This window comes from Callospermophilus lateralis, unplaced genomic scaffold (genome assembly GCF_048772815.1).
Source record: "Callospermophilus lateralis isolate mCalLat2 unplaced genomic scaffold, mCalLat2.hap1 Scaffold_183, whole genome shotgun sequence".
NCBI classification, from domain to species: domain Eukaryota; kingdom Metazoa; phylum Chordata; class Mammalia; order Rodentia; family Sciuridae; genus Callospermophilus; species Callospermophilus lateralis.
The window spans coordinates 200444-214428 of record NW_027512861.1 but is presented as its reverse complement, the minus strand read 5'-3'; the positions used below and the strand labels follow the sequence as shown (position 1 = coordinate 214428).

At 34.2% G+C, this 13985-nt stretch overlaps 1 pseudogene; it reads right to left on the bottom strand.

Annotated features, from left to right (window-relative positions):
- LOC143387996 (axin interactor, dorsalization-associated protein-like) overlaps positions 1 to 13985 on the bottom strand; it is a 162292-nt pseudogene that overhangs the window by 128946 nt on the left and 19361 nt on the right.

Sequence of the window (13985 nt, the reverse complement as noted above, 5' to 3'; positions counted from 1 at the left end):
CTCACTCTTCCTCCCTTTCTCCTTTTAAGAAAGGAATGTGTAGATCTTTCCATATTCTAAGATCTTCTTTGATTTCTCTCTTTAGGGTTCTGTAGTTTTCATTGTATAGATCTTTGACTTCTTTCGTTGATTCTCAAGTATCTTATTTTTTTTTTTTGAGGTTACTGTAAATGGGGAAGTTTTCCTCATTTCCTTCTCAGAGGCTTTGTCACTGATATACAGAAGTGCCTTTGATTTATGGGTGTTGATTTATATCATGCTCCTTTGCTGAATTCATTTACTATTTCTGGAAAGATCTACCTCGCTCTTGGGATAGGCAGAATTACTATTATCAAAATGACCATACTACCAAAAGCACTATATAGATTTAATGCAATTCCAAACAAAATCTCAATGGCATTCCTCATAAAAATAGAAAAAGCAATCATGAAATTCATCTGGAAAAATAAGAGATCAAGAATAGCTAAAGAAATCCTTAGCAAGAAGAGTGAAGCAGGGAGTATAACTATATGAGACCTTAAACTATACTACAGAGCAATAGTAACAAAAACAGCATGGTATTGGCACTAAAACAGACTGGTAGACCAATGGTACAGAATAGAGGACACAGAGACTAACCCACAAAATTACAATCAGCTTATTTTAGAAAAAGGTGCCAAAAACATGCACTGGAGAAAAGGTAGCGTTTTCAACAAATGGTGCTGGGAAAACTGGAAATCCATATGCAACAAAATGAAATTAAACTCATAACTCTCACCATGCACAAAACTTAACTTAAAATGGATCAAGGACCTAGGAATTAAGCCAGAGACTCTGTGTCTAACAGAAGAAAAAGGTAGGCCCTAATCTTCATCATATGGGTTAGGCCCTAACTTCCTTAATAAGACTCCTATGGCACAAGAATTAAAACCAGGAATCAATAAATGGGATGGATTCAAGCTAAAAAGTTTTCTCTCAGCAAAAGAAACAATCCATGAGGTGAACAGAGAGCCTACATCCTGGGACAAAATCTTTACCCCTCACACATCAGATAGAGCACTAATCTCTAGGGTATATAAAGAACTCAAAATCTAAGCACTGAAAAAACAAGTAACCCAATCAAAAAATGGGCCAAGGACTTGAACAAACACTTCTCAGGAGAGGATATACAATCAATCAACAAATATATGAAAAAATTTTCAACATCTCTAGCAATCAGAGAAATGCAAATCAAAACTAAGATACAACTCTAATCGGAATGGCAGCTATTATGAAGACAAACAACAATAAGTGTTGGCAAGAATGTGGGGAAAAAGGTACACTCATACATTGCTGGTGGGACTGCAAATTGGTGTAGCCAATCTGGAAAGCAGTATGGAGATTCTTTGGAAATCTGGGAATGGAACCACCATTTGACCGAGCTATTGCTCTTCTTGGACTATACTCAAAGGACTTAAAAACAACATACTACAGGGACACAGCCACATCAATGTTTATAGCAGCACTATTCACAATAGCTAAACTGTGGAGCCAACCTACATGCCCTTCAGTGGATGAATGGATTTTTAAAAATGTGGCATATATACACAATGAACTTTTTAAAAAGAGAATAAAATCATGGCATTTGCAGGTAAATGGATGGCATTGGAGAAGATAATGCTAAGTGAAGTTAGCCAATCCCCAAAAAACAAATGCCAAATGTTTTCTCTGATATAAGGAGGCTGACTCATAATAGGGTAGGGAGGAGGAACATGGGATGAATAGATGGATTCTAGATAGGGAAGAGGGGAGTGAGGGAAAGGGAGGAGGCAGGGGATTAGCCTCCTAATGAATGTGGAATGAATGTGATTGACATCATTATCCAAAGTACATGTCTGAAGACACAAATTGGCTGTCAACCTACTTTATATACAAACAGAGATATGAAAAATTGTGGTATATATGTGTAATAAGAATTGTAATGCAAAAAAAAAAACAAGTACATGTATAACGTGAATTGGCGTGAATATGCTTTATACAAAGATATAAAAAATTGTGCTCTATATGTGTAATAAAAATTGTAATACACTCCATTGTCCTGTATTTAAAAAAAAATAAAATCAATAAAAGAAAAAGAAGGGAATGGGGAGTGGGTAGGGAAAAACTGTGGAATGAACCCAAACTAACTTTCCAATGCACATATGTGAATATACTATAATGAAACTCATCACTTTGAATATCTATAAGATACTAATTTTAAAAAATGTAAATAAATAGATCAGTAAAGTGGATCAAAGGGAACAGTGGGAGGGAGGATGGGGAGGGTGAAGGGACTGAATTGGAGCAAATTATATTCCATGCATTTATTATTAGTCCAAATGAATCTAATGTCAAGAATAACTATTATGAACAAATGAAAAAAAGAATAATGACTTCACTGTTTTTATAAAATGCATTCTCATAAACAATTCAATCAAGAGAAATGAAAAAAGTAAAAGAGAACGTACAATTCAACATCTCACCAACCATAACAATTATTAAGTCACTCTTCCATCTTTTTCCCTAATTTCAAGATTACTCCAGTTTCCTTTTCCTTTTGATATTCTTTTCCTTCTTTCAACAAAGGTTTATTTTCTACATAAAATTCTTATATTTCTTTTATTGAATTTATAATAAGGTCCTTGATATTATTTAATACTACTATAAATATTATAATAGTTCATTTTCTAACAACTATTACTTGTTTGAGATAGAATTGATTTGTCTGTACAGATTTTATATCCAGAAACCGCATTATCTTATTAATGAGTTATGAATAGGTTTTTTTGCATATTCTCTATATATTCATAAATATGCAAATAAAGAACATCCCCCCTTTTATATTTCATTTTTCTTATCCTAGTGCAGTAGCTAGGGCTTCCAAAACAATTCTGATGAAAAGAAGTAATAGACACTCTTGTTTTGTTCAAATTCATCATTAAATGATTTGGGGCTGTAAATGTCATGTAGCCATGTTTTATCAAGTTAAGGATGTTTTTCTGTTCTTTGCCAAGAATTGTTTAAAATCAAGGCTGTATTTCAAACTTAACTGATAACTTTTTCTGCATTGTTGACAACATTATGAAATCTTTCCCCTTAATCTGCTAATGTGAACTACCTTGATAAATTCTGCTAATAATATATTTTGAAAAATCACTCATTAGTTCATGGAGATTTTCTGAATTATTTTCTACACCATCCTATGTATTATAGTTTATTCAGTCAATCTTCATATGGCAGTTACATTATTTCTAACTTTTTATCATTATAAAAAACACCTCAACAGAGAATCTGGTATATATGCAAGTGTTTCCCCCTCTTTTTCCTGCATTTTGCGGGTGCACCTTCAGAGTAAATTCTCAGGAATGGGATTGCTAAGGCAAAAATATGTACTTATATGTTGTTAGAGAATGCTCAATTTCCCTCCAAAGGAACTCTACCATTTTTCTATTCCCACCAGTGATTAATAAGTACCTATTTCCCCTAAGACTCACCAACAGTAGCTTTAATTTAGGTTTTTTATTAAAAATAAAGTTGAGTATCTTTTTATATGTTTAACGGGTATTTTTAAATGTGTGTGTGTATGTGTGTGTGTGTGTGTGTGTGTGTGTGTGTGTGTGTTCGCACGTGCACACACTCGCTCATGTTGTCTGTTCCTCTCATGTATTCTGCTTTGGTTATTAGAATTAAAATTTTTCTTTATATATTAAGAATGTTGGGTTGGGATGTAGCTCAGTGGCAAAGTGTCTGCCTTGCATTTGCAAAATCCTGGATTCGACGCCTAGTTCCAAAAAAGACAAAAAAAAGAACCCACCCTACCCCACCCCCCAAGACCCCCAAGAATGTTACCTCTTTTATGTCTTACCTCTTTACTACCCTTTTTTTGAGAGTCAAAAGACGATTGCTTTGCAACTTTCAAAGTCTTTTTGATGTTAAGATTATTTTTTTTCCAAGTTGATATTAAACTTGTTGTTACTTTGGGGTGAGTCAATTTTATAACCTGTCATCATCTAGATCTTTCAGTTGAAATGGTAGGGCTGATGCTACATTCCTTACCAACAATCTTTTTTCCTGAGATTACACAGTAAGTTTAATGTAATCATTATGCTTCAAATAATTTAATATGGAGGCAGTGATTGCAAGTCTGAATTTCTTGTTTAATTCAAGGTAGAATGTCAAACATTGTGCTCCATGATGAAGGAAGCTGACTGTAATTAAGATCATAGATTACATAGAAAGGTGCCTATTTAAGGTGTTTCAGAATGGTCTATGATGTGCTCTCTCTCTGCAGGTCAACTCCTACATACTCAGTGAGTCCTAAATCTGGCTAGATTTATTGAACTCCCTCAGCCCTTCTGTTTGCCAACCTATGACATTGGTGCACATATCTAATTATAATCATGTGCTTTTGGCTCTGTCTTGCTGACTACACAATAAGCATCCTGAAAGGTGTGGGAACTGTTCCTTTTGTAGTATGCACAAGGAATAAACAGATCTTTGTTGAAGAAATATTTTATTGAATGAATGACTTAATTTCCAGTTCTAGAGGTTATCATGCTCTAGTAAACAAATGGCTAGAGAATCTATATCAATGAGTGAAGAAATAATAAACATAAAAGAAGATCAAATACTAAAATAATACCATTCCATCTATAGCTCCCAGGTTAGATGAAAAAGGGTGCATGTTTTTGCATCAAAGATAAAACCATGATAGTTGTAAATTGAGCCAATGCATTAAAAGGAAGATTTATAAGTGAAGAATTAACATATCCAATTTCATAGTGTAATATGAGAACAAGTCAAGTACATTCATAAAATCTGAAGACTAACAAGGATAAGAAAGAAATCACTACACACAATCCAGTGTAAACTGTGCTATTCCAGCTAAATCATCTGCTCTCAGATCTAGAACAGAGATCAGAAGAAATGTTCTTCCACATGGAATTGCTATGTAAATAAGAAATAGCTAACACTTGTGAGTATTTGTGATGTGCCACGTACTGTCCTAATCCTCTCATCTAATCCTCACAACAATAGTTTAGTTCTATTTTTCAGAGGTGAAAAGTGAGGCATAGAAAAACAAATTATCCATAATCACACAGTAGTTTGGCTACAGAGTCCATGCTTTTAACCATCATGTCCCATTTTAACATCTTTATTTTAATTGTCCCTAAAGCCTTAAAAGGAACTGCAGGAGAACCTCCCCATCGCAAGCTTCTGCAAAGTTCCTTTTGCCATGTAACATAACAGTCACAGGTTCCCAGGATTAGAATATAGACATTTTTGTGAGGCCACTATTTATGCCTTATACTTTTAAATATGGAAAACTCTAAATGGCTACAGCTGTCCAAACCAAGTTTTCAATAACATCCCAGGAATGTTATTGAGCTGTCACTAAGAACTCCAAGTAAGGGAGTGATTAAAAAAGAGTAACATTTGAACTTTGTACACTGGGCAATGCACATTCACAGGAATGGACAGAGACTGAGTAGCCCAGATAGCAATATGATAGGTCTTTAACACTCAAATAGCAGTGAGCAGCAGGTCTGTGTTCATTTGGTTAATTCCACTTTCAGTTTTTACTGCAAGACAAAGGAAGCCATTGGTAGCTGGTGAGCCCCAAGTTGTACTGAACACAGAAAGCACGTCTTTTTCTGACTTATCTGCCCCAACCACCTCTTATGCACCAACCAGAGCAAGCATGCTCTCACTGGTGTCAAAAAGAGTTGGAAGGAATTACTCAATTCAGTGTGAGTTTCTGCAAGAGGAAGATTCTAAGCCTAAACCTAAAGACAACTCTGATAAAGTAATGACAATGAATTAGAAGGTTTGGAACCATTTCACCACATTACTGTAATAGGGGACACCAAAAAGTCCATTTTGTTGATGGAAACTATTTATTAACAGGTAGTACTTGGGTAAAAACTCAAGTTGCTCTATTTCATTGTGCTTCATCTGTGGAAAACAATTTATGAAGGTAGCTATGGATCCCCCAAATGGCTGTTTGTTAAACACAGATGAGTTCACTCAAGAATGTTTTAAAAACTGTGTAAAAGCGTCTGACCTAGCCAAGAATGTTACAGCCACTTCCACTGTGGAGAGGAAAGGAAATTGTGCAAGTAAGGCCTCTGCCTCTGCTGGGCACCCCACAGCACTGACACAGACCAAGCAATGAAGCACCACTCTACCTGCAACAGGTACAGAAAAACAATGGGAGAGCATCTGAAGCCCCCCACCCCCCGACCGCAACTTCTTTGTTCCAAGAGAATGCTGAGAAAAATGAAGGTCTAAGTATCAAGTAGGATGGCCTCACATTCAATAGTCTCTCTGTAGCCATAGAGATCATGGAGAATCAGACAATGAAAGGACCACCAGCCTGAAGATGAATCTGGAGTGACATGGATATGAAGGTCAGTGGGATTCTTAAGACCCTGTCCTCACATGCAGAAGGGGAAGTCATTTTTTTCTTTCAACTTTTTATTTTTGCTTTTTAAAAATTGCTATTGTTTATATCTCATATCATACCATAAGGACAATTTCTAGTCCAAAATTGAAAATGGCATGACAGTCTTTGTCCAAAATAGTACATTATTGTCTAGGTCAGAACATTAAAAGAGGAAAATTACCAAAGATTATATTTTTTTAAAACACTGATTTGAGTTTGCTTATTGAGTAATTTCATTTGCTTGGTTTTTTACATAATATTGTACAAATGTTTGTCACAGGCATTTACTTCAATAAGAGGTGAGTCAGTGTTCATTTTGCCTTGGTGCTTGGTGAATTAAATGTCATGAATAAGAAGTACAAAATTTTTATCCATACTTTTAGGACAGAGATGTACCTGATATCTAAAATGTAAACTAAGCATTATCATATGTATGGGATTATATATGTCTTCTTTGTTTTAGATTTATCATACTTGTAATTAAATTCAGATGTCTGATACTACCAATTCAAAGTCTGTCACACACTTTTTTTAAGTGCACATTTCTTTGTAATTTTAAAATGCAATAAAAAGGATATATATATATAATAGTATTTTCTAATATTTTGGGATAATTTTAACATAATTTAAAATAATGGTATTGTCAAATCATTATTTGGTCATAACATTTTGTAGATGGCACAAAACATGAATGGGTCTTAAAAATCTAGCAAGAGAAAAATTTTGCAATTTGTACTGCACATCTGCAATTTGTACACACATAAAAATTGTGTGAAAATATAAAAACACATGCACAATTTCTTTTGGGTGGTAACTGATTAGTAGTTGAGGAACTGCTTCAACCTTTCAAAATAAAGAGTAAAATCATAAGAAGTTTGTTCACTTTGAAATTACATTAAAAGTTTGATAAAAATCTTAGGGGTCATTAGCTTCAAATAATAATATTTCTAAGTCTGTCAAAAATTATACCTGATTAAAGTTGTTTGTACATAGGTTATATGAGTATTTCTTGTTTTTATTTTCTTTATTGACTGGTACTAGAAATATGTATTTTTCTGTGTTCAGAAATATGTGATTTGGATAATGGCTGAATTCTTAAGTGTCACCATCATATCTGGAAAAAAATAATAAATACTCTCACAAAACCTACGATTAATCAGTGGGTATATGTTTCATACACAGATGCTATTTAGCATGCAAGGAAGAGTTACTACAGGTGCTGGGTTAAAAATTTGAGTGGCCAGAGCACTTTCAAGAAAAAGCAGGCCAGATGTTGCTTAGAGCCTTGATGAAGAGCCTACTCAATAGACATTTCCTATGAACCAATTTCTGCAAAGCTCTGGAGAAAACCTTTTTTGAATTCAAGTGACAAGATTCATGGATTAAAAAAAAACTGAGCCAGACATAGTGGTGCATGCCTGTAATCCCAGCAACTTGGCAAGTTAAGGCAGGAGAGGCCAGCTGGGCAACTTAGCAAAATCCTGGTTTCAAACTAAAAAAATAAATCAAAGAGCTGGGGATGTAGCTAGGTCGTAGAGTACCCCCAACTTCAATCCCCAGTACTACAAACAAACAAGAAACAAATTATAAAAAAGAAATCTTAAAATGTTTCCAAAACTGCTTGAGAGTAATAGAATATTAGCAAGCCTTAAAACTATTGAACAACAGCTAGGAGTACTACCAGATAACATTGAATGGTATTTTCCTTTCCTTTCAACATAAGTACATGACTGGATGAGGGACTCTGGCTCTGACTATTTGGCTCAGTCTGAGAATTTGAGACTTTGAGAGGTAGGAAGTGCTCGGAGAGCCAGAGTCTAACTGCACACTTTGGTGGTATTTACTGATTAACCCTAGATATATTCTGAAATTCTGTGAAATAAGGATGCCTTAATATTCATGGAACAGCAATGAATATTTTGTTGCAGTGTTCAACTTCCTATATGCATGGGTAAGAAAAAAACTGCACTTTAGCTGAAAATGAAATCCATATTTGCTTAACTCTCAAGTTCAACTCAGAATTGAATATTTATGCAGGAAAGAAACAAGTACAGGTTTGATATTAAAGAAGTAAGATTCACTCTTCATTTTGAGTTTCAAAAAAACATTGTTTGTACATATCTAAGACTATATAAAAGATGAATAACAAATACAAATCTAGAATAATGTTGAGATTGCTAGGCTTATGTTTAGGTCACTCAGAAATGTTTTTTAAAATTTTGTCTAAAATTGTGTCATGGCTATTTGTGCATGTGGTACTAGGAAACGAATGTAGGGCTTCACACAGGTGAGGCAAGCACCCTACCACTGAGCTACATCCATAGTTCTTTCTATTTTGAGACAAATTCTCTCTAAGTTGTCCCCACTGGTCTCAAACTTGCAATCCTCCTACCTCAATTTCTCAAGTAGCTAGGATTATAAGCATGTAATCCTGGCCAGCTATTTTTTTTTTAATTTCTATTACTTTGGTTTATCATTTAGAAACTTTAATATTCAACATGATAAATAAATTTTCAGGTAATAAATGATAAGTTATAAATTTATATCCTCTATTTAAATGAAATCTACTGAGATTACCTTAAGAAAATTAAACTACTATTTGGACTTAAGCCAGTTAGTGTTTAAAGCAGTACACAAAAGTTACTGTTTGTCTTATGAGAATTGAAGGCTTTGAAAATGATATTAATGTCAAAGGAAGGTTTAACAATTTTTATTCTTTTCAAGAAACGTTGGATAAAAATCCATTTTTAATTTTAAAAGGGAATAAACTACTTTTGGTCATACCATATTTATATATTATACTTCATCTCATTAGCTTAACAGTAGTAGTGTTTAGCATGTGTGTTTGTCAAAACTCATAAAGCTGCACACTAAAAAAGATGCCTTTTATATATGTAAGGGACACCTTAATAAATCTTTTTTTAAAAAGAGCACAATAAGCTAGATGCTATGGCACAAGCCTGGAATCCAGGTGACTTGGGAGGCTGAGGCAGGAGGATCCCAAGTTTAAGACTAATCTCAGCAACTCAGTGAGGCCCTCAGCAACTAAGTGAAATCCTATCTCAAAATAAAAAATAAAAAGGGCTGAGGATGTGGTTCACTGGTAAAGTAACCCTGTGTTAAATCCTCAGTACCAAAAAAAAAGTACAACAAACTTACAATTATATAAATTACATAAAATAAACGTAATAAAAATGTTATAATTCTTAGAAGCACCCTGCCATGATAATGTAGACACAACAGCCTTATCACGACTGAAATCTTGGATGTCCACAGTATAACAATTTTTTTCCCATTCTACAATTAAGTTAAAGGTTAAATTGTCCTTCAATGACATTTTCAATTTTATAATGACACAGGCCCTTGAAAATATAATCGCAAATCAAATATAGCCAATTGAACTATATGTACTCTTTCTTACTTTGAGGAAAATAATTCAGGGAATAGAAGGGTTTAGTGAGATTTCTGTATCTCTGAAATAAAATACCAAAATGCTATATCAGAATACAAAAATCTGATTACTTTGGGCTTAATCTTTCATAGCAAATAGACTTAATTTACAGAGTTTCTTTTCAACTCAGCAACTTGAACCCCATAAAGACCTTAATCTGTCCATTTCATGACTTATATCATCTGCTTCATGGATCTTGTTTGCTACAGAAGTATAGCTAGTGAACAAATAACCAAACCAGAAATTTATAGAACTGGAATCTATTTCAATTATAGCATGTGGTTTGAAAAGGAAATAAAAAATACAGAAAAATTTTAGCAAATTTATTTACCTCATCATCTCAGCAATCTTGAAATTTCCTACAAATATGACAAGTAAAATATAGCTCTTTCTTCATAAGGATAAGCAGATTGGAAATACTTACCTTGTACCAAAGAAACACTAACAATAACATTTTATAGTGACTGTAATTTTTCCAATAATCCTGTGGTGTAGGACATTAGCACCATTTAGAGGTGATAATGAAAATACAGTAGCCACCACTACACCAGCAAATGAAAAGTATCATGCCAAATGCTTTGTATGTGGTGCCTTAATTTTCACTGTAACCCTACAAATTAGGCATTGTCAACATCTCCTTTTATATAGAATTAAGTACAGTCACTTAACTACTGATTGGCAGATGTTAGACTCAAAAGCGCAGGTATCTTGTTTGTCTAAGCCTATACTGTTTATATTTCAAACGTCTTCTACCAAAGAGTATTTAAATTACTGGAATCTGACTTTAATTATGAAGTTTTCTGGATGATAATTATATTATATTTAATTATACCATAAAGCATAGAGTCTTTAAAAAAATGCATCACAATAGTACAGTGTTATTTCTACACTTCCAAAAATGAACTAGTTCATCAGAAGTAAAAACTGTGCACTGTATAAGAACAGAAGAAAGTATAGAAGTGGAAGAGTCAAAAAATTTACTCAGGGTGCTTGACTAGGGTATTTTACAACCTTGTCAAGATCTTCCACAAATAAAAAGGACTTGCTATGTATTCTTTATTTCCCTGTTAAGGGCAACTGTTTAGTATCTGTTCCTCCAGGTCCAGGTTTCACAATCATATATGATTATTTAAAGAACAGCTAGATATATAAAGAAAATAATTAACATAGCAAACAGTTACTCTAGAAAGCCTACTTACAATGTTGGTCCATGGCTAGCATCTGGGAACCTGGATTTCAGCAGGATTCCCATCGTGCCCTGTTAAGAAGATCACTGTGCCTAAACGGTCCATGCAAACAATATGGTTTGTGCTGAACACTTGCTTTCTTCCTGGAGTCTGTAGTTTTGGTTCATGCTAACCCCAATAAGTGTCTTGTGCACTGAATCTCTACAGTGCTTCCCCAATAGACAATATTTTTCATTTCACAGGTGTGAAAAATGTTGAGAGAATCGAGTACATATTTGACTCTGCTGGGAGAGGACTCTTAGAAGTTTGGTTTCCTCTGGAATTTGTCTGTGTGCCTTTACCCTTTGCTGATTTTGTTCTTGTGTTTTCTTGTTGTAATGACTCAGAATACAACTGTGAGTACAGCTATATGCTGAGTCCTGTGGGTCTTCCTAGCCAATCACTAAACATGGGATGTTTTGAGGATGCCTGACACAAATAGTAAGATACTTTCACAATAAACCGATAGCTACCGCTAACAGAATGGCCGTGATAATTTGCTTAAGATTGGCAAACTTGGAGATGTTTTACCTGCCACTAACAAGTACAAAAGTAAGTTCCAAACACCTGACCTTGAATTATATAATGTACATTTTTTGTACCCACCAGGCACTCTAGCAGGAAAAGAATCAGGAGACCCTGCTCCAGCACCACCTTATTCTTCATCTTCTTCAAATTCTAAATGCTCTTCCTCACCAGGGGCTAAAATTCTCCTATATAAAAAAGGACAGAAAAATTAGTGAGCTACTCCACTTAATACACCAGCTAACCCTCAAAGCCACTAACTTCCCAGATAAGATGCTGATTATTAGGTTAATGTTGATATAAATGTCAATGTCAATCATTTCATTGCTACCAATGGTATCAGTCATATCACCAATACCAAATTTGATAGGGAAAAAAATCCAGAAATATTTAAAAAAAACAGGCATAAAATAGATAATAAAATCAGAAGACAAAATATGGATGCTTATTTATTTACCTTAATGGGACAGGCTGAACATCAAATGGAAATTCTTTATTATATGTGAGAATATTCTTTAGGACTAGAATAAAGACATAGACAAACATTAGTCTTATATCTTATATCTTAGTCCTACATGTTATGTAAGTCTTATATATTAGTTAGTCTTATATGTTATATCTTAAATTGATACTTTTAATCATATTTTATAGTGTATTAACTACACATTAATATATGTATTTTAAATTCCGAGCTTCACTATCATTTCAAGACTATGCAATTGACTACTGAGTGTCTTAGCAAAATAAAAATGTCCATAGTGGACTGCAGGTACCAGTATTTTCAGAGTACTGTAAGATCTCCAAGGAAAGTCTCAGAGCCCTGATAGAAAATGAACCATAAAATAGTTCTCCAATGTACAAGGTCTTAGGTGATATGGGGTGAAAGAGAATACCTCTTCTCCTGAAGTATTTTAATTAAAAGATTGATACTGAAGATGACTAATTAAAGAGAAATAGATAATCACATCTTATTCTTTATCCTAAGTAGATTTTCCTCAATACTTATCACACTGGTAAGGTTTGTAGCAACAAGGTTATAATTCTAATATTCCTTTTATGATGAAATTTATTATATATGTGTACACACATATATACATGCATATATGTGTGTGTGTGTATGTGTGTGTACACATGTGTAAATATGTTTACACATGTGTACACACACATACACACACACACACACACACACACACACAGCAGACTCTCTCCACAAGGAAATCATCAAACAACATAATGCTATCACCTCTTGTGTCATCGTTGATTACTTTCTGGCATGTAAGCCTACAGACAGATGTTATACAATTCTATCTGTATCTGGAAAAGTATTTTATGAAATTTATTGTTTCATTTCCCAATTTATGGGTTCCTAGTGACTACCTGCAATTATTTCAAGGTGAATATTTAGCATTATTAATTGGGCAACCCATGATTTTTACTGTAATTACTCAGACTTTAATTTTGGAGTCTTGCAGATTTGAGTTAAAAGGAGTATGGCATATTGGATTCCTAAATAAGGAAATTCAAAAAGAACAGGTTGTAATTACATAACTTATTCCAATAGGAGTCAATCATCCAGTGAGAAAGAAGTTGGAAACTTGTACCTAGATTCTCATTACTCACTCTTAATTCTCTCTCCCTTTAGCTCTTCCTCATCCTTTATCTCTTTCTTCTTCTCAACAAATGCATACCGAGTACTCACAATGTTCCAATCACTGCTTTAGGTGTTAAAGATACACAATAATCAAGAACTCATATTTGGACCTTAGACTTTACTAAGGAAAAGTAGACAATAAATATGCCAATAAATAAACTAGATAATGTAAGATGTGATTAGTGGTATGAAGGATACAAACAGGATGCTGTGTAAAAGCAGAGAGAATTTGGTAGAGTAGCTAAGGTAGACAGGGTGCCTTTCGAAACTAAACTGTAAGAAGACATTTGAGCCAAGACCTGAGATGAGAGGAATCATCCACAAGTGGCTCTAGCATAAGGGCGTCCCAGGTATTAGAGAACAGGCTGGAGCAACAACAAAGGTTCCAAGTAGGAAACAGTTTGCCTTATTCAAGGCATAGAAAGGACTGTGAGAACTTAAGTCTGACAAGCAAAGGGGAAGCAGCAGGAGATCAAAGTAGAAGGTTTAAATCAAAACCTAGCCCTACAATTACAATAATAACTTGAACATTTACATAAATACTCTAATCTCCCCAGTTCTAAAATGAGAATGCTACTCCCTTTACAGGCTATTGAGAGAATTACAGCCTAAATAAATGTATACAAAATGGCAAGGGAAAATCTAAAATGGACATTCACTCTCTCCATGACCTTTTTGATCTAGTTGACT